General features: G+C 42.7%; 1 protein-coding gene across 1 annotated transcript in view; it reads right to left on the bottom strand.

The window, feature by feature from the left end:
• The window catches only part of LOC140536446 (leucine-rich repeat transmembrane neuronal protein 4), a 191,234-nt gene that overhangs the window by 12,415 nt on the left and 155,722 nt on the right, over window positions 1–23,097 (bottom strand). The window lies entirely within an intron of this gene.

The following is a 23,097-nucleotide window of genomic DNA, read 5'->3' as shown; positions in this document are numbered from 1 at the left end:
TTGCTAAGGAACATTTCTGGCATTTGAATTTGTAATTCCAAACTTTTCAATGGTATTTCCAATCATTTAAAAGATTAATCTAATCTTTAAATGGTATTTCCAGTCATTTACAAGATTAATCTACACTTTTTATATTTATTTCTTATCTTTTGTCAGGTAATTCCAAACATCTTAATGTTAATTTAAATCCTTTACATGAATAATGCATGAATAATGGTATTTACAATCATTTAAAAGAGTAATCTACACTTTTAATGGTATTTACAATCATTTAAAAGATTAATCTACACTTTAAATAGTATTTCCAACCATTAAAAAAATTAATCTACACTTTTAATAGTTATTTCTTATCTTTTGTCAGGTAATTCCAAACATCATAATGTTCATTTTAATCTTTTACATGAATAATGTAGACTTTTAAATGGTCATTCCAAACATTTGAATGGTAATAGCAATCTTTTACAGGGTAATTCCAGTCGTTTGCATGGTCCAAAAAAGTTTGTCCGATCTTTTCCTAGACTTATTAATGGTAATTAATATTTTTTAAAACTGTGATCCCAAACTTGCTAATGATCATTTCTAGCATTTGAATGTGTAATTTCAAACTTTCTAATGGTAATTCTAATCTTTTGAAAGATTAACCTGCACTTTGAATGGTAATTCTCATTTTTTGTCAGGTAATTGCAAATTCCATAATGTTCATTTCAATATTTAAAATCCAAACTTTTGATTGCTTTTACACCAATCTTTTGAAGTTTTTAATGGCAATTTCAATCTCTGAAAATGATCCCAAACTTGGTTATGATCATTTCAGACATTTTTTTGTTGAATCTTTTGCAGGAAAATTATCTTTTTAATGTTTTTTTTTTTAAAGTAATTCCAATATTTTTAAATTCTGAACTAATGAATGGAAAGTATATCTAAATCTATCAAGCAATCTCTTCACAACTGCAGATTGCACATGCACACCAGTAGAAGCACTGAGACGTTTACACACACACTCCTACACACTTATCCACACAGATACAGACGTTGTACAGATACGCGTCTTTCCTTTTGAGCTGCTCTCGCACCAACAGCAGAAACATCACATCTACTGCACTGATAGCTCACATGAACACACACACACACACACACACACACACACAGTGTCAGGTCTGATGTTTTACCTCTCACACACTCAGCAGTACACACACATATACACACTATATCAGCTCAGATCGTTTACCTCTCAGACATTCCAAACACACACACACACACACACACACACACACACACACAGACATACACATATACACTCTCATGCAAACAACGGCAAACAAACTGGTAATGCCGCGCTGGTGGCGTAACTCTGAGTGTTTTCCCAGAACCCCCTGCAGCGAATCGCTTTAAAAGGGCCCAATTACCAGAGGTTGAAAACGAGCAGCCGGTGATGCGAGCATGACGGCAGTCGCTGCAAATTAAGCGAGTTCCAGGGACGAACGACTGTGTCGGCATGACAGACAACGGGTTTCTACAAAGGGGCTTCTGACAGAGAAACACAAACAAAACAACCGAGAACAGCGAGCGCAGAGCGACTCTCCAGAGAGATAACGAGGCGCGAGTGAAGCGCTGGGCCTGCTGGTGTGTAGACCCCAGAGGTGGGTTGCGTGGCGCAAAACGCATGCTCATATCCAAGCTTTGTAACTTCAGTAAAACAGTGACGCAAGTAGAACATTACTGTCGGATCCAAACCGTGTGTGTTTAACATCTTTTAAGACATTAGCTGTCCTTCATATTGCCTGAGCATTGCAGGATGTGTGGGCCAATAGAAATGGTGCACATATTTTGAGTTATTATAAGAATTGAGTGGTTTGGGGCTAGGCTTTTTTAGCGTATCCGTCCACATCCGCAATCCTAGTCACCTACAGTTCTTGGTTTTCTGCAGAAGAGTGGCAGATTCTTTCCCCTCCGTCATGGGCATTTACACCGCCCGCTGCATCCACAAAGCAACCAGCATTGTGGATGACTCCACCCACCCTTCACACAGACTGTTCTCCCTCCTGCCATCAGGAAGAAGGTACCGCAGCATCCGGTCCAACACGACCAGACTCTGCAACAGCTTCTTCCCCCAAGCCATCAGACTTCTCAACTCAACTCAACTTCTGAACTGATGTCTTTTCTGTTACATGCACACTCGTGACTTGACTTGACTTGAGATTTTTAACTATATTAAATAAATATTTCAATTATGCAATATCTACAGTGCCATAGTGTGTTTAACCCCTGTTTAACAGTTATTAACCTTAACATATTAGCATACAATATTAATATGAATAGAAAAAGATAATCAAGACCTATTGTTCAGTAGTTCTGTGAATTATTTGAGAACTGTTAGGAAATATCTGTATCTATATAAGTTCTGTAGTTTTGAGAGAGGGAAACCCTCATAAATGTGGGCCCAGATACAGGCCTTTTGGGTTCAAGCAAGGCAAGTATTTACATAGCTCCTTTAATACACAGTGGCAATTCACAGTGCTTCACATAAACAGAAGAATATAAAGAAAATAGAGGCTTTTAAAAACACTGAACGTACAGAAAGTATTTCAAAAGCTTAAAAAGTGTATTATTAATAAAATCATAATTATAAATATAATACTTAAAAAACAAATGATAAAATAATAAATAAACACAAAAATAAAACAATAATAATAATGATAGTTGCAGAGTTCCCACCGGATAGCAGCCGTAACTGAGCATGGATACCCATGCTAAAACTCTAAGTGAGGAAGAGCAACAAACCTCAATGCTATTAATCAGACCTTGGGAAAACCACGCTAGCATCATTTGAAAACCTCCAAGGTTTAAATGAAACCCTGGGTGAGGAACAGCACCAGAGTTAGCTAACTAAACGTTACCACTTTGCGTCAATCCCAGCAAAGTGTGGGAGGCAATTGAATGATACATTGAGTAGCAGCCATACGTTTACGTAGACAAGGTTAATTCCAGGTAACCGACCTCTAAGCTGTTGAGCATTCCTGGGAATTTCCCCACTGCTTGACTAATAAAGGACTATCTTATCTTATCTTATCTTATTTTGGTGCTAGGAGTGGTGAATCCTGGCTATTAAACCTAGGCCACGACAGTCAAAACTTACGGGTAAACCCAGTTCTGGGTGATCTCTCAAGTGCTTTTTCTAAATTCAGCACAGAATGCCACTTTTAATGATGATTGCAGTCTCAGAATTATTCAGTCCCTTCATGACGGGTGTCTTTAGTGACTCCAGCTTCTGGCAACATTCCTGAGGAACCTTAGCCCAGTGACATCCACTTCACTGATATTCATGGGTTTGCTGCTGCTGCAACTGCCTTCTTCAAATCCCACCAAAGGTTTTCTATGGGGTTGATGTCAGATGACTGGGATGACAACTTTTTCTTCTTTCGGGGACTTGTCCTGTTGAAAGACCCAGTGCTGCCCAAGCTTCAGCTTTCTCACAGAAGGCATGATGCTTCTGCTAGGATTTCCTGATACTGGATTGAATTCATTTTGCCCTCCACACGCTGCAGGTTTTACAGTGCCAGAGGCAGCAAAGCAGTCCTAGAGCATCACCGTGCCATCACCATGCTTCTCTGGAGCGTATACTTTTTTTTTCTTCTCCAGACAAACCAAAGATCTTTAGACCCAAAAAGTTACATTTCTTTTACACAACCTGTGCCTACAAAGGCCCAGAGTTACCCGGTCCCATCCAATGAAAATTCCTCTGTCAGTTACTATCATATTGTTGGTTAATCTGATAGTTTAGGCTTTCAGTTCTACCACTGAAGGCCCAACCAAGGGAAGAGATTGGTTGGCTGATTGTATTTAGCTATGTGCCATATGATACAAACTCCTCATTGGGCAATTGTCCATTCAACATTTCAAGAATTTAACCCTTGTGCTGCCAACCATAATTTAATGATGATAATAAAGATCTAGTATTACTAGTTTAAATATAAGCATCATTTACTTAAATAAAAATTAAAACTAAACTAAAATTGCCTACACATAGTGTAGTGGCTACACAAAAGTTTTTTAATTGCTATAAACAATTAGACCTTTAACAGTTTAGAAAGGAAATTGTGAGTTTGTAGCCATTATGCTTCAAGTCTATTTTCTGCTTTTTTTACTGTGAGCATTAAGCCTCCATAAACATGCTGTGACACAGGCTCGATGAACCAGACGCTCGCGGAAGAAAAAAAAAAGGAAGAAAATCTTTAATAATCAGAGGTCGACTCAACAGGTTGAGATATGGTCCAGGTCAAATACATGGAATAGGCAAAAGTAGAGTCGAAGAGTCAAGCAAGGGTCAAAACCATAGGCGGATTTGAGTCAGATTGAACACACAAAGCAAAAGCGCAACCCGAAAAACGAGAAATCCAGAGACAGAAAATAGGTCAGGTACAGAAGAAACGTTCAGTATGCGTATGAGAAACGATGGTAATACTTCGCAAAGTTGGAAGAGTACCGAAAGTCTTTAGATTTGAACATAGACGAACGAACACAGGTGACTGTAGTTAGAACTCCAGTAGCACTGGGCAGTGGCGGCTCAGCAGTTAGAGCGCCGGGTTATCAATAACAGGGTTGTGGGTTTGATACCTGGGCTCTGCAAGCTGCCACTGTTGGGCCCTTGAGCAAGGCCTTTCACCCTCTCTGCTCTCCGGGCGCTGGAGTTGGCTACCTGCTGCTCTGGGTGTGTGTGTACTCACTGCCCCTAGTGTGTGTGTGTTCACTACTAGTGAAATGCGGAGGACAAATTTTGCTGTACAGTGACAAATATGTGCACCTTTATTTACTGAACGTGGGACCTTTCCTGATTGGTAACCGTTTATCACCAGTCTGTGAGGCATCATGGGAATTGTAGTCTGATGTGTCGAGAGAGACAGGAGGCCAACCGGGAGTGTAACACATGCAAAAAAAACACTCCCACAGTTTTACTGTTTTACTCTCGAACGGGAGTGTCTCGAACTGGAGTGTCTCAAACGGGAGTGTCTCGAACGGGAGTGTCTCGAACGGGAGTGTCTCAAACGGGAGTGTCTCGAACAGGAGTGTCTTGAACGGGAGTGTCTCAAACAGGAGTGTCTCAAACGGGAGTGTCTCGAATGGGAGTATCTCAAAAAGGAGTGTCTCAAACAGGAGTGTCTCGAATGGGAGTGTCTCAAACAGGAGTGTCTCAAACAGGAGTGTCTTGAACGGGAGTGTCTCAAACAGGAGTGTCTCAAACGGGAGTGTCTCAAACGGGAGTGTCTCAAACAGGAGTGTCCTCCACCTTTTCTGGTTTAACCAGTTTAAACCAGTGTTCAAACCCGAGGAAACAGCACGCTACTCTACTCTTGTACACATTATGTACAAATCGGTCAAAATAGGTGATTTTACTGCAGCATTTCAGCTAAATCATTTGGGAGGTCAATCAAATTGGATCCTAATAAATATTAATATTAAACACAGCATAAAACAGTCATTTTTAAAGCGGTAATTAGCAGGGTAGCATATCTGACCTAAACTGTGTGGGTGTGTTTTTGTATGAAAGATTCAAATATTGGATCAGATCGGTCTTGGCTGATACTCAACATTATGTTACTGGAACCAGATGAGGAGAAAAGAAAATTGGATCAGGACTTCTTTTTTAAAAAATTATCAGGTCCAAAAACAGAGGAATGAATCAAACTACTGAACAGATGCACATTATTGTTATTATGATTCTTATTCTTATCGTCCCTGCATTGTCTCAAAACTACTCACAGCTAAGTTCCCTGTAGAACTGCATTGGAACTTCTTGCTTGCACATCCAGCATCAATCTGCATAGCAACCGAGGGCTGTAAGACTCATTTTCTTCTCCTTCTGGATCATTTTGGTCTAAAATTAATACCAATATACTCAGAAAAGTACTAATCCATGTCTGTAAATGGAACAAATTGCTGCCCACCTTTGCTGGCCCCAGTATTACACACTCCTGGAGTCGAAGTGTCATGAAATGCAGCCTTCTATTTAGAGAAAGCGAGTGTGTGTGAGTGCGTTTCTAACACCTGTCAGTCATTCTGGTGACTGTAGACATGTGATAAGAGAGGCCAGGCTTTTATTTGTAAGTCATACCTTCACCAGTCAGGCTCTGGTGTTCTCCACCAATCACATTCATGCCAGATTGAGATGATAGCTTGAGGAGAAATCGTATGTTTCTCAGTTTTAAATATATTTAATCAACCAAGCCAGGTTTGGTGTCTGGAGATTGGAGGCTTTAGTGTCGCACTGGAGCTACAAGGCTAATATAGCTAACCAAAAGCCCCACCAATTAGTCTTTTTTGTTTGTTTGTTTGTTTGTTTGTTTGTTTATTTATTTTAGTATTAGTACGGTAATATTGCAAAATATGGCAAATAAAATAATACTACTAGTACTGGGTTATGCACTGAACAGCCATAACATTATAACCACTGACCGGTGTAGTGAGACTACTCTCAAGAGATGGGATCTACATAAGAGGCAGCAAGTGAACAGTCAGCACAACTGTGCAAGAGTAGGAACCTCAGACACTTTGACAAGAACCGAACTGTGATGTTCTAGACAAGTCACTGGGTCAGAACATCTCCAAAACATCAGACAGGTCTTGAGGAGTGTTCCCGGTATGCAGTGGTCAGTCCCTAACAACCAAAAGTGCTCCAAGGCAGGACAACAGGTCAGAACTGCTGACAGGGTCATGGACATCCAAGGCTCCAAATAATGCTCATGGAGGCTCCACCCACCTAGCACAACTTACAGGACTTACAGGACTTAAAGGATCTGCTGCTAACATTAGTCTTGGTGTCAGATACCACAGGACACAGGACAGAGCTCTTGTGCAGTTTGCGAGAGCACTCTTACTGGTTTGCTGTTGCTGTGGGTACTGGTCTGGACTGGTCTAGTTAGCTGGAGTCAGTTAGAGGCCTAGTTAGCTTGTGCAGTGTGTTATTACAGCACCTAGATATACATCATATATATCAAATCAGCTAAAGCACGTTGCCTATACAGTAACAGTAGTAGCTGTCCACACTTTCGTCTATTTTTATTGACTAAAGATGTGTCATATGTTGTAAGAAAGCACATAAGCAAGTCCAAAATGGGTGTTGGGTCACTGCGAGTCAGCGCACACTGTGTCCAGAACAGATGGGATATGCTAGCACATTGGCTAGCATCGGGCAGTGTTTACTGGCAGAGAATAACACTTCATCTTCTCACACACTGGCCTGTTTGTGACAGCTCTGGCATGGTCTTCCTGTTTCAGTGTCAGAGGTCAGAACCCGTCCACCACTGGAGGACCCTTCGGATATGAGAGTGAGCCAGGACAAACCACAAAGGGGGAGGAGGGGGGTCACAGGGGTGAGTACCGTGACAAAACTGAAAGCATACTGAAAGCATTCCAGAGTGCTCTGGCAAATGGAAAAAAAGAAAGAGGGGAAAAAGGAGAGATGGTTGCAAAGTGCTATTAGTGAGGAGGGCTGAGGGGATGAATGCAGGGTCTGTTTTTTATAAGAGCTGGATGAATAAAGAGAGTCTAAGAGAGTTTTTATACTGGTGTATTCTTTCTATATATCTGTTTATCTATTGAATGAACCATCTATCTATCTATGCAATCATTTATTTATCCACCAATCCATTTATCTAAGTATTAATTGTTCCTTTGTCTATCCATAAATTCACCTATCCAACCATTCATCCAACCATTCATCCATCATGCTATTCATCCATTCATGTATTTATCTAACCATTCATCCATCAGTCTACATACATCCATTCATCAATCCATCCATTCATTGCTTCCTCCATCCATCCATCCATCCATTCATTGCTTCCTCCATCCATCCATCCATCCATTCATTGCTTCCTCCTTCCATCCATTCATCAATCAATTCATTCATTGCTTCCTCCATCCATTCATCCACCCATCTCTTCATTTATCCTTCTATTTTCCATCCATCTATTCATCTCTTCTTCCATCCATCTTTTGATTGCTTCCCCATCAATCCATCCATCCATCTCTTCATGTATCCATCTATCCATCCATCCATTCATTACTTCCTCCACCCATCCGTTCATCCATCCATCTATCCATCCATCCATCCATCCATCCATTCATTCATTGCTTGCTCCACCCATCCATCCATCCATCCATCCATTTAATCCATCCATTCATTGCTTTTTCCACCCATCTGTCCATCCAGCTCTTCAAATATCCATCCATCGAGCCATCTGTTCAATCCATCTATCAATCCATCGATTCATTCATTGCTTGCTCCATCCATCCATCCATTCAATCCATCTATCCATCCATCCATTCATTCATTGCTTGCTCCCCCATCAATCCATCAATTCATCTATCCATCCATCCATTCATTGCCTCCTCCATCCATCCATCCGTCAATCCATCCATTCAATCCATCTGTCCATCCATCCATTCATTGCTTCCTCCATCCATCTCTTCATTTATCCATCTATTTCATTGCCTCCTCCATCCATCCATCCGTCAATCCATCCATTCAATCCATCTATTCATCCATCCATTCATTGCCATTCATCCATCCATCCGTCAATCCATCCATTCAATCCATCTGTCCATCCATCCATTCATTGCTTCCTCCATCCATCTCTTCATTTATCCATCTATTTCATTGCCTCCTCCATCCATCCATCCGTCAATCCATCCATTCAATCCATCTATCCATTCATCGCTTCCTCCATCCATCTCTTCATTTATCCTTCTATTTTCCATCCATCTTTTCATTGCTTCCCCATCAACCCATCCATCCCATGGTGCATCATTTTCAACCACACTTCCAGAACTTCAATAAGGGCATTATTCTTATACTCTTTGTTCTGTTGTAGATCAAACAAACAGAATTATTGAGCTTATCTACATTGTGGACGCTAATCTTTTGAAGTCTTCAGCTTCCTTTACCTTTTAAAAATAAAGGCTTTGCCTGTATTATTATTATTATTATTATTATTATTATTATTATTATTATTATTGGGCCACATGCATGCCCTTAGGGTTTAAGGGGTTAATAAGTGTGCATTGATACTCGTTATAAATGGACTCCCTTAAGCTGGGCTTACTCATTACATTATGGGCACTCAGCGGATTAGTTCACACACACACACACACACACACACACACACACACACACACACACACACACACACATGCATACATATTTTCGCTCTGTGTCTCTGTCTCTCTGCCTCTCCCCGAAGTTACTCCCTCCACATTGCCCTCTCGTCAGGTGCTGTGGATTAATTATTACTTAACTCCAAACCATTTCACTGTATTCCACATAAATCTGCCCTCAGTGTGTATGTATGGTGTGTGTGTGTGTGTGTGTGTGTGTGTGTGTGTGTGTGTGTGTGTGTGTGTGTGCGCGTGTGTTTATGTGAGTCAGAGAAAGATAAGAAACCGTGAGTGAGTAAATGTGTGTGTGTGTGTTTATCTGTGCATGCACATGTCTGCATGAGTAAGGATGAGAGTGAGTGCATGTAGAGGCCTATGCCAGACGTATATAGTTAGAAATATATAACTGTGTGTGTGTGTGTGTGTGTGAGAGAGAGAGAGAGAGAGAGAGAGAGAGAGAGATAAGCAGGACTCTGTAAAGTGTTTTTTGTTATTTGTTTAAAGCTTATTTTTCTAAATCACACAACCATATATATATATATATATATATATATATATATATATATATATATATATATATATATATATATATATATATGTGTGTGTGTGTGTGTGTGTGTGTGTGTATAGATGTACACCAAACATATGGGCTATTCCTATTACATACAGTCATCATACACACACACACACACACACACATATACATATATATATGATTTAGAAATGCAATTGTGTATTTAAACAGGATACCCATGGACGAATCCATATTTCTATAGCCAGATTTTTAAGCTAACATCTGACACAATGAGTCAGCTTGCGTTTTTTTAAGAAGGTAGTACCTTCAGCCTCCTGCAGGTGGCGCTGCAAGAGGATGCTGGTTCTATAAATACCTGCGGGATTCATAGATTGAGGAGAGGTGGTGCAGTGCAGTGGGCATCTCGTTGGATGTGTGGAAAAGGGGTCGCCAAGCAGATACAGTTAATGATTGGCTAAAAGGAGAGATTTTTCAGCATTTGGGCGTGGCCAAAGACCACAGTGTGAAGAAAGTAGCTGAATCTGCAGGTGTACGGAAGCTTACCCGTCATACCGTTCTACCAGCAGTGGCAGAAATCCCAACCTACAGGACGTTTTCCTCAGAAACTGAAGGACAGGGACCGCCCGCGGGTTTCACAGCTTGTGAATGAAAATGTCCAAATATTTGTGGACACCCGTTCTAGTGAGTGCATTCGGCACCCATTGCTGACACAGACGTGCAAATGCACACACACAATTCGTCTAGACGTACTGCCAATATTGCCATCTAATGTCTGGCATATACAGGGCATATAAAGACCCTCAGCAGCTCTTTTTTAATAATGAGCAGGTGTCCCAATACTTTTGTCCTTTTTTGTTTTTTTTCCCACATAATTTAAAAACGCCACTGTTCTTTACATTATAGCAGTGTGTGTGGTGGCGCTGGGCGGGGGTACCTGTCAGCATGGCAGAGCCGCAGCCACTCACACACACACACACACACACACTTACACAGGCTCAGCGTTTTCTGGAGTAAACTGTGAGCGCTAAGAAGTCAGTGGTAATGGAATTAGCTGTTAGTCTCAGACTGCCACACTGAGCGCGATGAAGTGGCTTAATTGGCTTACATTGTTCTTTTCATTCTTGTGGAGAGAAGCCGCGCTGATTGATAATACACTTGTCACGGTGTGCGTATGTGTGTGTGTGTGTGTGTGTGTGTGTGTGTGTGAGGTACTGTGGCTATGCAGATAACCGTGTGCATCCACGTGCAGAAGAAGTATCTCGTGGAACAGGTGGCGTGGCTCAGTCACCGTTCAGAACACACACACACACACACACACACACACACACACACGTGAATGTCACGCAGAGAGTGTAACAGACTAAAGCCTTCATATTAGTTGTCACTACACACACTCCTCGAGCTGCTGGTGCTGTAATTTGGAGCAGTACATGGTGTGTTCCCCTTGACTCACTGTCTCCTGCTCCATTACCCAGGCACCAGCATCCTGTCCATCATGACAGGAGTCTGCAGGGGTCCGACGAGGAGCAACTGGATGGGGTGGCTTTGTTACACAGGTGCGTTAAAGTATCATAGAAATAAAAAATTATTATTCGATGTCAACAGTAGGAGCCACAGGAACATACACTGTATGTCCAGAAGTTTGTGGACACCCCTTCTAGGTTGAATCTATTACTGACACAGATGTGCAAACTCTCTCTCTCACACACACACATACACAGCTTGTCTAGTAGCCAATAGAATAGGACTCTCTGGAGCAGATAAGCATTAACCTATTGGCACCATGCTGCCTAATGCCTATTATACCTCTCTATGCCTATAGAGGGGTATAAAGCCCCCCGGCATTGAGCTACAATGCACCACTGAGAACAGAGAGAACACTTAGAGGACAGCAACACTATCTAATACGACTCAGGGATTATAAGAAAGCATTATTCAATGTTCTTGTTATAGTTCTTAGCTATGCTAGGCTAGGCTAAGGTATGTGGCTCCTATGAGCTGCTGCAGTGACTTTAAACAGCTGATAAAAGCAGACCTCACAGGGTTTTTTATCTAGAGCTATTTTTTAAAGGACAAAAATGGGCTTGTCTCATTCTGGGGCTAAATAACAGGGTGGTAAATAGGGTTGTTAAACCACATGTGAGCATTTTTCACCCCAGCCGAAGTCATATACTTTCTATTTATAAATCAAACAATGACTTAAATACATCAAACATTAACTTACATACATCAAGCAGCAACTTACATACATCAAACAACAATCTAAATGCCCCAAACAAGAACTTACATACATCAAACAATAACTTAAATGCATAAAGCAACGACTTACAAACATCAAACAACTACTTATATACATCAAACAACAACCTAAATACACCAAACAAGAACTTAAATACATCAAGCAACAACTTCAATACATCTAACAGCATAAATACATCAAGCAACAACTTACATACTTCAAACATTGACTTACATACATCAAGCAATGACTTACATACATCAAACAAAAACTTATATACATCAAACAACAACCTAAATACACCAAACAAGAACTTAAATACATCAAGCAACAACTTCAATACATTAAACAGCATAAACACATCAAGCAACAACTTATATACTTCAAACAACAACTTACATACATCAAACAACAACCTATATACTCCAAACAATGACTTAAAAACATCAAACATGAACTTACATACATCAAACAACAGCTTACAGACATCAAACAACAACCTAAATACACCAAACAACAACTTCAATACATCAAAAAAGAAAAGATATGACTTAATTACTAAATAAATGCATCCCATCAAGATAACAAGAATTTGGGAAAAGGTTAATAGCTGCATTTGGCTCACGAAAGCACGCAAATTTCTAAAGCGGAAAAATATGATATCAGAAAAATGTTGAATGTCAACTGTTTAACCCTTTGATCTACTGCACTTGAGATCCTTTTGATGTACACTTCATGCTAAGCGGCATGATGATGCAACCACACGGAGCTGCACACTTGCTCCGGTTCAGGCATGTGCATTAATTATTCCTTGTGTGTTCAACAGCCCGGCTTCAGCAGCAGCAGCAGCAGCAGCAGCCATACGACGCTCACTTTGTCACGCCGTGTTTACCACTTTCTAAAAGGAGAAACAGGGTCACGCTCACGACTAATGCAGCTGTACGGCTGGCGAGGGCTCGTCCTGCGCTAAAGCACGGATGCATTTATGCATGAGGCTGATGGTGGCGGTCGTTTTGCAGCAACATGTGCAGTCGGGGAGGGAGGAAGGCAGGCAGGGGAGGGGAGGAAGGGAGGGAGGCAAGTGCGTATGTTAGGAACCATTCACTTTCACGGGCCAATGAGTCAATTCCTGTCGTTTGAAAGCGCACAGCCGCCGAGCAATAAGATAAGGCGCGGCAACATGTTATGGGGGTGTCAGAAAGTTGAATGGATACAGTTTGCGTGCGACGTGTTTGTAAATCAACTCGCATTCGATGAGAAGTTTGGTGTTTTATTTATTTATTAATGTTTAAATGTGCCGACCACTGGCTGTGAAGAAGACGAGGGGCTATTTCAGGGCAAATATGACTCGAATTCATCACAATTTGGCAGATATTTCCGTTGCTGCCGAGAGCAGTTAAATCGTTCTCTGGAAGTGCTTAAGAGTGTCTGAGAGAGAGAGTGAGAGTGTGTGTGTGTGTGTGTGTGTGTATATGTGAGTGCGCCGGAGTGTGTGAAAATTTAATGTGGCGCTGGCGTGTGTGGGGAAGATGACACAGATGTTGCACTGGGGGCCTGTGTGACAGTGAAGCCACCAGACACGTTTTCAGTGGAGCAAAACACATGTCTGAGGGCAAGCTCAGGCAAGCGGCAGCAAATCCAAAAAAGCAGCAGGGAGGAGCGAGGTGGAGCGGAGAAGGGGGTGGGGAAAAAAAAGAGAGGGGAATAGGGAGCAGCTGCCGGAGACCGCAGGGGCCGAAGCCTGACAATAAAGGGATAGTCCGGGCAGAAATGCCAACAGGCCTAACAAACGATGAAGCTAGCAGGCCATGAGTGCCAACAGATAGCCTAGCCATGTCAGAGCAGATTCCATTTATTGTTAAACATGTTAGCATTTTGGGCTGAGCTGTCAGTTTGACAAATTAGAGGCTCAAGGGATCAGATCAGGAATCAAAGTCATGCTGGTTTGAGTCGGAACACCATCCGGCGAGCTGATTCGGACAGAGACTGATTCAGTAGATGCGAGTAGCAACCGTTAACAACCCTGTTATGGTTATTCCCGGGTCTTATTGTGGGTTGGTCCTCTTATAATACCTGCATCACCACCTGGATGCTTTACAAACTGGAGGATTGTGACTTTCTACAATTATAAAAACAATACGAATCATTTCAAGCCTACATTATCACCTCCAGGGCACTAGATGGCGCCCTCACCGGGTTTAATGGAGCCACCTCAACATTAAGTTCTTCCTCTCTCTCACTCCGCTGCTGCAGTGAGGACACTACTGCTAGAGCTCTGTTAGTTTACCTCCAGATGGAAGAAGAAGAAGAACCACCAGAAGAACCACCTCCATCTTGACCTCCTGCAAATACTGAGGGAGATCAGTGGCAGTGGAGATCTGGCACTTTCCTCTGGACACCTTGGCTGCCTAGCAATGCTGCATTGCAATGATGGGCAGCGGCTGACTTCACGTATAACGCAGGAAGCATGGGCTTGTACTCGACCTCCTAGTGTCGGGAGCACTGCAGGTGATGGGGGGAGTCCAAGTGAGTGGGTGGGTTAATTGGCTGAGCTAAATTGGGGAGAAAATTGGATATCGCTCAGGCGGCTTAACCAAGGAAGTTCATTTGAGCTGCTCCCTTATTACTAGGCTGTCAACTACTGAGTTATCCATACACGTGTATCTTTCCATTGGAGCTGTTGTAAGGCCGGATGCGTTTCTTCTGGTGGTACAAATCAGTGTTACGCCACAATAACAGCAAACTTTCCTCCGGGTGGATAATGGTGATATGGCAGGATTCTGACAGGTATTTGAACAAGATGTTGAACCAACAGAACACTTTCAGTGATTTTAGCATCAGGAAATAATGCAATATTGAGATGTGAGTGTGTCCCTTTAAATATTCATAGTTTGACAAACCAGACTGTTGATATTAGCAATCCTGGTGTTTTCACACTCCCTGACTGAGTTCAGCTCTACAGCAGCAACAGCAAACACTTAAACCTAACCCATTCTGTATTGACAAAAGTATTGAGACACCAGCTCATTCATTCAAATTATTCAAAATCAAATGTATTAAAAGAGCTTCTCCTGCTTTTGGTGAAGTAGCTGTCTCTACTGTCCATTGCTGTGAGGATTTGATTGCATTCAGCCATAGGAGCGTTAGTGAGGTCAAAAGGTTGGATGAGCACCAGCCCACCACCTCATCATCCTTAACTTCTCACCTCATCCCAAGCCCAGGCAGCATGGTAGCAATAGGCCAATGCTTATCTGTTCTGGACAGTCCTATTCTTTTGGCAACAGGAACTGGACAAGCTGTGTGTGTGCATTTGCACATCTATGTCACCAATGGGTGCAACTTAAAGTAGCTGAATGCATTTGTTAAGATTTGGGCAAACATGGACATATTGTATATAGTATCTGCAGTCCTTCAGTCCTTATATTATTAGCGCCCCCTACTGGATCTGGGTCAATATACTTTGGAACCCCAGAATTTCCACCACTTCCATCTTCTCAACCCGTCGCTAAAGCAATGCTATTAGATGACTAAACAGGCAAAATAAGTATCATTTTAAAACGGTTAGTTCCGGCTCTAAAATCTGATTGGCTGAGCTGCGTTCAGACCACCTCACAGCAATTGAATTGTGTGTTAATGTGCAAAGTCACTAAAACCATTGTGCTGTTAATGGACCATTGTGCTGTTATGCAGCTTGCATGGACCATTGAGTGTACACTGGCAGATGCAGTAAGAACTTGGATTTTGCTGAGAAAAGTAATGGAGCTGACCAATCATTTTCTGTCCAACTAGAACTAGACTGATCAGCTTGGCTGACTGAGGCCTAGCTAATAGGCTAAACTGCCCTTCTGTTTATACTTAGCGTCAGGCGTGGAATTGAAGGATTTCCTCAGTGATTTGCTGGGGATATATTACCTGAATTTCTCACCAGCTTCAAATGTGTCTGTGTTCAGGGTAGATCTCCCACAAGTAGTATTAAACCCAGGCTGCATTTCAAATTGGCTCCATACTCCCTATATAGTCCACTATTGAATGGTGAACAAGTGCTGTGTGTTTTTTTTTTTAAACAAAGACCAACCAAGTGGGCTAAATGCAAATACTATGCTACGTTCATGTCCAAATGTTTGTGGACACCCCTTCTAATGAATGCATTCGTCTACTTTTAGTTGCACTCATTGCTGACACAGATGTGCAAATGCACACACTTTGTTATACTCACACAGCTTGTCTAGCCCCTGTAGATAAGTACTGCCAATGGAATGGGACTCTCTGGAGCAGATATACATGAAGCCATTGGCATCATCAGGCCTCAGGCCAGGCCTGGGCTAGAGGGGTATAAAGCTCCCCCCCACATCATTGAGCTGTGGATTGGACTGTGCTCTCTGGAATGATGGATGGTGGAGCTCCATCCAAGATTTTTGGGATAAGTTGGGGAGTTGAGGATGAGGTTGGGTGGTTGATCATCCAACAATCCTGATCCTGTCACTGAATGCAATCAAATGCTGACAGCAATACTCCTCCAAAATTTAGAAGAATGTCTTCCCTAGACAGTAGAGACAGTTGCTCCAACAAAAGCAGGAGAAACTCTTTTTGAACACCCTCGATTTCTGAAGTATGAACAGGTGTCCCAATACTTTTGTCCATATAGTTACATATATATATGTGTATATCTGTTTCTGGCATTTCCTGACATTGAAAAGTAATGTAATTAATTGAGTCACTCCTAACTATGCAGTAGGTTGCATGTAATGTGTAATTAGCTAAGAGCGATTGCGACTGTTCTTTCAACTTCCAATGATTGATTAGCCTAGAGTTCAAAGAGTTAACTGGTGCGCTGGCTCGGGCTACTGGGTGGCGGCGGTCCCGGTTGTTCTTTCCGTGCCACAAAGTGACGACCCAGCATTTTCTCCCAGAACTACAGCACCCATCCATCTGCGTCGGCTCGCGTTTTCCACTTCGTCCCAGAAACAGACGCATCCAAAATGTAAAAAGGGTTTTTGGCTCGGCGTGAGCCCCCTCTGCCCGGCTTTAATCAGGAATATTGGGAGGCAGTGTGTGAACCTGACTTTTAAAGGCGAGCTCTAATCAGACATGGCCGTGAGAGCTGGAGCGACGCCAGGCCTTTGTGCAGACCACCCCACGTCTATCTCTATTCATCTCCGCCTCCTCCGCCCGCTCGCTCTACGACGCTGCAATTTGATTTGGCTTCAGAGAGGCAGGCCGTCTGAAACGAGTCGTTTTAACTGGAAAAGAGCGGCCTCGTCTCGAGACGCTTCTGTTCGAAGGCGATCGATTGTGGAGTTTCACTCCCACCTGCAGCTCAGACAAAGTCTTCTTATCTTTTTTTTCTTTTTTCTCATGGATGCCAATAAGTAGGACATTTGAACACATTTGTGTAAAGTCAATATCAACGGACAAAGCAATTGACCACAATTTGGCTGTCTGAAGACTGACTGTGGACTGACTGAAGACTGGCTGAAGACAGGCTGTGCACTGGCAGAAGACTGGCTGTAGACTGGCTTAAGATTGGCTGTGGACTGGCTGAAGACTGGCTGAAGACAGACTGTAGACTGGCTGAAGACAGGCTATGCACTGGCAGGAGACTGGCTGTAGACTGGCTTAAGATTGGCTGTGGACTGGCTGAAGACTGACTGAACACTGGCTGAAGACTGGCTGAAGACAGACTGTAGACTGGCTGAAGACAGACTGTAGACTGGCTGAAGACTGACTGTGGGCTGGCTGGAAACTGGCTGAAGACTGACTGTAGACTGGCTGAAGACTGACTGTAGCCTGGCTTTAGATTAGCTAAAGACTGTCTGAAGACTGACTGTAGATTGGCTGTGGACTGGCTGAAGACTGGCTGAAGGCTTACTGTAGTCTGGCTGTAGATTGGCTGTGGACTGGCTGAAGACTGACTGTAGCCTGGCTGTAGATTAGCTAAAGACTGGCTAAAGACTGACTGTAGATTGGCTGTGGACTGGCTGAAGACCGGCTAAAGACTGACTGTAGACTGGCTGAAGGCTTACTGTAGACTGGCTGTAGATTGGCTGTGGACTGGCTGAAGACTGGCTGAAGACTGGCTAAAGGCTTACTGTAGACTGGCTGTGGATTGGCTGTGGACTGGCTGAAGGCTGACCGTACACTGGCAGTAGACTGGCTGAAAATTGAATATAGACTAGCAGTAGACTGACGGTAGACTGGCAGTAGACTGGCTGGCTTGCCATTTTGTATGTTTTTGGAAAGCTCACTTGACAAATCCATTTTCAGAGCCTCGAAAGACCCTTCCTACTCCGCAGGGTTCCTTGACTTCAACTGCCTCACTGAACTTTAGCTGAAGTTCCACTGTTCCATCCTGGTTCCGCCAGACCTGGCTCTCCACTACCCTCCTGCCCGCTGTCCTGCTCTGGGGCCTCGCATTGACTCATCCTCACCTCACTGCAGGACTCTGCTTCTGACGGTTTACCTGCAGGATTTTACCATCTCACTCACATTTTCATCTTGTATGTCTGGACTCCACATTTACCATTTTCTTTTTTAATTCAGTTTAGTTTTATTGTTGTTTTTATTCCTGTTTTAATTTTTATTATGATCCAGTGTCGACCTGAGGAGGACGGGTTCCCCTTTTGAGTCTCAAGGTTTCTTTTTGCCACTGTTGCCACTGGCTTGCTCAAAAGAGGCTCGGACCCGGATCTCTGTAAAGCTGCTTTGCAAAACCTTACATCCCACCAAAACACACTTTTTAGGAGACCCTTCCCACACAGCAGGATTCCTAATAATCAACAAGCTCTCTTTCCTAAGAGGCTCCCGGCCTCCCGGGTCAGTGGTGCCCAGAGTAGTGGTGTCCAAACACTAGCCAAAATACATGCAACTGACCCTGACTAACAGCAAATAAATTATATATACAAAAACAACCCTGAATAATCATGGCTGGTTACCATGTAAACCATTTAGAAAGCAGTCTGGAACACTGGGACATTCAGGAACACGGTCTTCTAGCCACAGTGTCCAAAACACAATGGGAGCTCAAAGACAAAATGCCAAATGCTCTCTGTCTCTCTCTCTCTCTCTCTTTCTCCTTCTCTCTCTCACACACTGGTTGTTTTCATACAATGTCAGGACAAGGGGTCATGCATACACTACATGTCCAAATGTTTGTGGACACCCCTTGTAACGAATGCACTCACAGCTACTTTAAGTTGCACCCATTGCTGACACTGATCTGCAAATGCACCAAAACACAAAGCTTCCCCTGTAGTCCCTGTAGAGAAGTACTGCCAATAGAATAGGACTCCCTGGAGCATGATGCTGCCTAATGGCAGGCAGGGGCTGGAGGGGTACCGTTATATTGCACCTAATGAAGTCTTATTCTTATGTTCTTGCTTAGTCAAGCATAGCTATAATTATATATGACATAACATCACTGTCCAATAAAAAAATAATGGATATCCAAAATAATGATGACTGACTGGAGGAAAGCTTGGAATGGATGTCAATGTAAAATGAGAGTTTTATTTAGAGCATTTCTATTGGTCCATTCATTCAGAACTGTTCACACTGCGTACAGAAGCAACTACAGAGTTCAAACCCTAGAGAAAACTATAACCCTACAAAAATGGAGAGGCATAGGAACTGCTACTGTTCATTTTCATTCAAAGACTGAAAGGAAAATATACCATACTGACTTCTGTATTCAGTAGAGTCTAAGCTTAGAGGATCTTTTGGATCCTAGTCTATCAGTGAAGCACTTTTGTAGGTCGCTCTGGAGAAGAGCATCTGCTAAACGCCTTCAATGTAAATGTAAATCTAAATAATCAAACATAAAAACAAACAGAAGAGTAAAAAACAACCCAGTTTGGGTCAAAGTAGTCGTATAATTTGGAGATATATATATATATATATATTTGTGACTTAGGCTATTCATATAACTCAGCCATGCTGGGTCAGTTTGGGTGCTGGCTTGTGAAATGGCACAAAACGGGTGCTGTTTAAAACCCCTAATGGTTTTACCCTTAAACTTTTTACACTTACACAAGGCGTATTATTCAGTAACTACAGGGACGTCTTTACATTTACATTACACTTTTTTTTTTTTCATTGAGGGAAAAAAAAATAATAAAGAAATGTAGGAAAGGAAATGTAATTAAGAACTTCACTTGTATCAAAGTACAGCGTCGCAATTGTTGTTCCACGCATTGCAAACCAGGAGTGCAATTCTTGTTGCAAATAAAAAGTTGATTTTTACAATATACAATATATATATTTATATTTTCTTATTAGAAAACAATCATTTAAGAAAAAAATAAGAAAATTAAGCTCCTCTTATAATTAAAAAAGAAATTACAATAAAAGTGGGGATATCTTGAAGATACGTTTCAATGAAGTCTTGTCGCTGGGGTCTTATATAGTCTAGCCGTTTAACTACGGGGACTTCTGTACAAACTGGTGGGGCTATTCCGGTGGGGGTTATAACACTCTGGCCTGCTGGTGGGCTATAGGCTGTCTAAGGGGTTAAATACGTATAAGGAAAAAATAAATATGAGCAGTTTTTTTATAAGAAGCACTTATTTAAAAAAAAGTGGCACTATGTTGCTCATGTAGGAGAAACATTTTGCTGGTTCTCCTACAAAATCAGATTACGTTTGTCCTGAAAGTGTAGAAAAACAAACACACAAACACTCACACACTTAAGGGCATGGACTAACAGGTACTCATTAGGGCTGTGTTACCTCACAGTACTTAAAACACCTCCGGTTGTGCAGCATGTGTGTGAATATATGTATGTATATATATATGGGTATATATACAATTGTGTGTATGTGTGTGTGAGAGAGAGTGTGTAGGGGGCTTTGTGGAACATGCAGGGACACTTCAGAGCAAGGCCGTCATTTCACGAAACGTGCAACCGCAAAGTGTGACTGCCAAGGTAACAGGCTTGGATGGCAAAACACAACATATTATTCTGCAAACACATTTGCATCATGTACACACACATGCTCACACACACACATGCATGCACACACACACACACACACACCCCAATACACTAACAATGTTCTGGATCAGGCTGCTTTCATTTATGAATTATGGCGCTGTAAAAGCAGAAAGGTGGGTGAGTGCCGGTGTGTAATTACATTTTTGTGTAATGTCGCGGCTTGCTCTCGCGCTGTGTGTGTGTGTGTTTGTGACTGTGTGTGTGTGATGGCATTAGAAGCTGCAGAGTGCTTTAGAGCCTGCTGTAATGCTAGGTTTGTTAACTCTGTGTGTGGGGGTGTATGTGTGTGCGTGCGTGCGAGAGCACGGGTGTGTAGTAAGTATTGGTGTATTAGTGCGCGAGTGTGTCCTCGCCGCGTGTTCTCCTGAGAGAGCGCCTCGGCAACCAATCTAAATTAAAGTGATAACAACAACTTATTTGAAGGTAATTATGATAGATTGTGCTCCGTGAAATTAATGAGGGGGCGTATGTTTTCATCTGCCGAATTAATTAACCATGGGTCAGCTAAGAAGAGGGGGGACCACTAGTTACTGAGGGGTTGATTCAACACACACACAGACTCAGATACACTATATGTCCAAATGTTTGTGGACACCCCTTCCAATTAATGCATTCAGCTATTTTAAGTTGTACCCAATGCTGACACAGATGTGCAAATGCACACACACACACAGCTCATCTAGTCTCTGTAGAGAAGAACTGCCAATAGAATAGGACTGGCACCATGTTGCCTAATACCAGGCATGGGCTAGAGGGGTGTAAAGTCCCCCCAGTATTGAGCTGTGGAGCAATGCACTGTACTGATGGAGTTCCATCCAATACTTTTGGGAAGAGGGGAGGTGGTGATCATCCAACATCAATCCTGATCTTCTCACAGCAATGTCTTCTCTGACCAGTAGAGAAATTCACTCCAACAAAAGCAAGCATACACTCCTTTAATACCCTTGATTTCAGAAGAAACATTGAATGAGCAGGTGTCCCGATACTTTTGGCCATATAGATTATTGTAAGAGTCTCACTGCTGTATTATATACTATAATACTTGGTCATTGTTGGTCCCTTTCCATTCATGTACAGTCGGGTACACAAGTAGGGTAGGGGCAGCTGGCAACTTGTTCAGCAACAGATGGCCTGCAGTTATATTATCAGGCATTTCTGATAATACGTCCAAGGCAAAGGGACACTCAGTGTACACATACAAAAAAGACCTTTCTTAGCACTCAACTCTTCTTCCTAGAGCTGCTCGACTGGGTTAAGGTCAGATTAGACTGTACTATTCAGCCAGCTGCTTCCTCTTCGAAACTATGAGCATTTATTATTATGTCATTGAAAAGGTTGAATCTACTCTTCACAGCAAGGGAGAAAAGCAAGAACTACGCAAAGGCTAAGCACATTTTGCTAAGCATATGATTTAATGGTGTCTGAGGTTGACACTTGACATTTTTCCCCAATTTTCATTAGTCAGTTTTGTCATCTCTGTCTTCCACCCACTAGCTAGGATTCCACCTCTCACCAGTGCTATTGAACCTACTTACAGACACCCACACTGGCTTGCATCCCCCTTCAAAATGTAGGGGGAGGGAGGACCATCCTAACCTCCCAGAGAGAGCGATGCTAACTGTGCACAATATCTTGGCACAATCACTTGTGATTCGGGCCTGAGTGATGCACTGGGTCTCTAGGTGTCGGCACTATCATCAGGACCGAATCACAAGTGATGCCACAGCCATCCGCGACCGTGAGAGGCCAAGATAGCACAATTAGCATCGTTCTCTCTGGGAGGTTAGGATGGTCCGATGCACTGGCGCCTTGTGCCATATGATTTCAGGGAGGCTCCCTGGAATCATTGGGCACAAGGCGCCAGTGCATCACAGGGCACCACACGCACCCATTTACTCACACACTCACTCCTAGGAGCAATTTAGCATAGCCAATTCGCATCAATCTGCCCACAGACAGAGACGAGACGAGATGAGGACTTAACCCACCACCCCAGGCCCACACACCACCTGCGGCGCCACCATGCACCGGCGCCACCGTGCATACAATTCAATCCATCTATCATTGTATCCGTTTCATCCCAATCAGGGCCGTAGAGGGTCTGTAATCATTGGGCGCAAGGCAGGAACACCCTTCCCTGGACAGGGCGCCAGTGCACCACAGGGTACCTCACACACAAAC

Source organism: Salminus brasiliensis, chromosome 16 (genome assembly GCF_030463535.1).
Source record: "Salminus brasiliensis chromosome 16, fSalBra1.hap2, whole genome shotgun sequence".
Classification (NCBI taxonomy): Eukaryota; Metazoa; Chordata; class Actinopteri; order Characiformes; family Bryconidae; genus Salminus; species Salminus brasiliensis.
Note: the sequence above shows the minus strand (reverse complement) of the source record. Positions and strands in the feature narration are given on the sequence as shown.